Source organism: Mercenaria mercenaria, chromosome 10 (assembly GCF_021730395.1).
Source record: "Mercenaria mercenaria strain notata chromosome 10, MADL_Memer_1, whole genome shotgun sequence".
In the NCBI taxonomy this organism is placed as follows: domain Eukaryota; kingdom Metazoa; phylum Mollusca; class Bivalvia; order Venerida; family Veneridae; genus Mercenaria; species Mercenaria mercenaria.
The window spans coordinates 61,027,660-61,031,438 of NC_069370.1; positions in this window are offsets into that span (position 1 = coordinate 61,027,660).

Below are 3,779 nucleotides of genomic sequence, written 5' to 3' on the forward strand. Positions count from 1 at the left end.
AAAATATGGTAAGATAAATATGGTAAAATCTGGTAAGCGGTAAAGAATACCTTCTGATGACAACAGAATAATACCAAGTTTTACACCAAAGTTCTTGAGATCTTAGTCGATTTTGGATATTTCTTACTGTGTTTCATAATGGTCAAGATGAATGTGTTTCTAGCTGCAGTTTTAAAATAAATAGAATTTTCATCTAAAAAATGCATAACATTATGTTTCCAAGACACTTGAAAAAATGCTATTAACCTAAGTTTTCAATACTGACTTTTACCTCCTTGGAGTTTCAAATTTCTCATAAATACAAGTTAATCTAGCCTTCAGACAGAGAATGTTTAAACACGGTGACAAAAATAAATCCACACAGTTAATTAAAGCTCTGTGGACCCATAAATGTGACATTACAATACAAGCTGTTTATGGTCATTTTGATGTCCTTTCATTTCATTTGCACCATTAGGAACAACAGATGTTCACACTTTGAGTCAATTCTGAAAGGATTGTACAGGCTTTTCGTGCAACAGTTTGGATAAAATTTGCACGCCAAAATCTTTAGAAAGAAGCCACCAGTATATTAAGAATTACTGCAAAACAAATGCGTTTTTAAAATGCATTTAATGTCTGATTTTCCTGAACATGAATCATCGTAGCGAAAATATCTTTCGACGTTTCTAATATACGTCTGATTAAATGAAAGCATGCAAACCAATGCTATTACTAGCAGCTCTATGTAAATTTCATACAGTTTTATTCACGTACAATAGAAATTATCGCACTCCTGAGTGCCCCAGCAAATGAATTAAGTGTTTGATTTTCGGAAGCGATATTTATCAGGCATGTAAAAATAAAACATTGTACTGATTAAAATCATTAGTAAAAACATACATGCCTAATCTGAGATTTTCTTTAAAAACACAAGTCGAAGGAAGTGTTCTAAAATTACATCATATCTTATTCATTTTTTAACTAAAAAACTTATCATGTAACACAATATAGACTATTTCGAAGAAATTACTTATATCTGACGTTCTAATGACGTCATTCAATACAAAATAAATCGTAAAGCGTTTACCATCTTCATGACAGATACGTGCGTTCAAATAATTTTGCACTTATGCATTTATTGCAAGTCTTTGTCACTCTCATCAGATTAATATCCGTTAAAAGTTTGCTCAAAAGGAAGCTATTAATTGAGCACGGCATTCAAAATTTTGGTGGATGATTTCTGCCATGTCGAGAAATCGAGTTGGAGGTTGAAGGTAAGACAACACAACCAATACAGAAAGACCATTCTGTCGTGCGACAGTTCGACAAATAAAGGGTACAAGAAATACATTTTATACCAGCCAACACGAAAACTCCGTTTGTCGTTCGTGAAAAATATGTGTGTGTGCGTGTGTGTGCGTGTGTGTGGGTTTGTGTGTTCGGGTTTAACATATTTTTCAACAATTTATCAGTCATATAAACGACGGTGTCTACTTGTAGCAGTGAGCACAATGCCCAACTTTATAGTGCTGCCTCACTGGAATATCACGCCGTAGACACCTGACATTATACCACATCCAGTCACATTATACAGACACCGGGCTGACCAGTCCTAGCACTATCCTCTTAATGCTGAGCGCGAAAAATATATCAAATTGTCAATCTTCAGCATCACGCCCCGACAGCTTTTGTATTTGTCGAGATGTCGTGTCGGTGTCTCCCGTTTGACAAGAGCACCACTACTGCATTTCTGTTCATTTTTGCTAACTTGTACATCTATAAAACCGTGTTTATATTTAAATATGCATCGTAATATAATAAAAAATCAATCAAAATCTACATCTGCCTTGCAATCTCCAGAGGATGGTCTTGGTGGCCTGAAAATCACAGAATATATTTTAATTCTAAACATATTTAATTACTAGTGTTATAACACATTTTCTCATAGACAAGAGATGATAATATATATATATATATATATATATATATATATATATATATATATATATATATATATATATATATATATATATATACCAGACTACTGACGTCATTCTGTCGTAATTATTGTTAATTCTTTCCCACGAATTAACAGCTGATTTAAGTATCCACAATTTCAATGGATTCACAAACCTAAATCTTTTTGTGATCTTTTCGTCTTATACGTCTCAGCAAGGTATTGAACTCACGGTCCTTCGATTCACAGTCTTATGCTTTACTACCGCGCTACTAAGGCTGTAATCGCAATGATCGTTATCAAATATTTGTTATAAAAAATTATTTACCGTATAAACAGCGTGTTCGATTTTTTTGGATGCTGAGGGAGCAGTATGAAGTAAACTATATAATATATAAGGACAAAGAAGACAATTCAACATCAAACGTCTGTTATTTGCATATCGTTCATTCAAAAACTGGCATGCAAGAACAATAACCTTGGCATACTATAAAATTGACACTTATCAATAAAATAGCAGAGCTGAGAGATTTCAAGACTAATTCAATCTGATCTGACGAGAATAAATTAAATGTTTTTTTACCGAATCGGCTGATAAAAATTAGTTCTGGGTTTGCAATATTATTTTCAATATTTGTAAAGAATATACTGCAAATTCCACTCATAGTTTAAAACGTCATAAAACTACACACAACTTCATATATAAGGCAAAATCGTTTTGAGAAGAAAGTACAATGATCTGAAAGACTACACAATACTCGCTTACTTTCCAATGTGCCTGATTTGCTGGATAATTCTTAAGGAACTTTTAAAAAGAAGCTAGGACAAAACGTATAAAAGAAGTACGAAGTAAACTTACGGTGACACAGAGGTGACATAGATGTTTTTATACTAATACGCGCGCATGCAATTACTAATACGTGCATACACATTAGTATAAAAACATCAGTGCAAATGTTAGTAAGTGCACACGTACTAGTTTAAAAAATATTCGCACTTTGTAAGTTATATGAGCGCAGATGTTTTACCTACTAATAAGTGCGTTGATGTTTTTTTTATAGCAATAAGTGCGCAGATGTTTTTTAACTAATACATGCGCATGTATTTATAATTTATAAGCTATTACGTGTGCACGTAATAAGTTATACGTGTGCCGATGTTCTTTAAACGTATACGTACGCACGTATTATGTGCGTACGTAATAAGTATACTTGCGCAGATGTGCTCACATAATAAGTTATACGTGCGCAGATGTTTTTTTCTACTAATATGTGCACTGATGTTTTTATACTAATACGTGCGCACGTTTTAATTATTACGGGCCCATGTATTAGTATAATAACACCTTTGTCACGTAAAAACTAGACCAGTGACAGTTTAGAAGTTTAGAAATTCCAATGGATAGAGCTGTGATTTTTGAGATGTTATTAAGAGTGCGTGATGAGCTAAATTATCATATTACACACACTAAATGATCATAGCGTATCAGCAATGCAAATTTCCAATGAATCAGAGTTAGTTCTTCATTTGCATGCTGCTAAGCAGAGAAAATAGTCTAAACGAATCACAGAATAATTTCAACAATATAAAAAATAGATTTAAGATGCTACAAAAATGCTATAGTAGAATTATTCAAGATTTTGCTCCAACTTTTTCATAGTAATTTGCAAATTTATTCATCTTCACACACCATTTTCAAGTTCACGCTTTCAAATATACTCCAAGTTTCTTTCTGTCCTGTAATATAAACATTTTACGGAAAGTCTTGCAATAAAGATATTTATAACATGTTGTTCCTGAAACATGTGGTGAGTTTAATGCTAGTAAAATATTTAGCCGG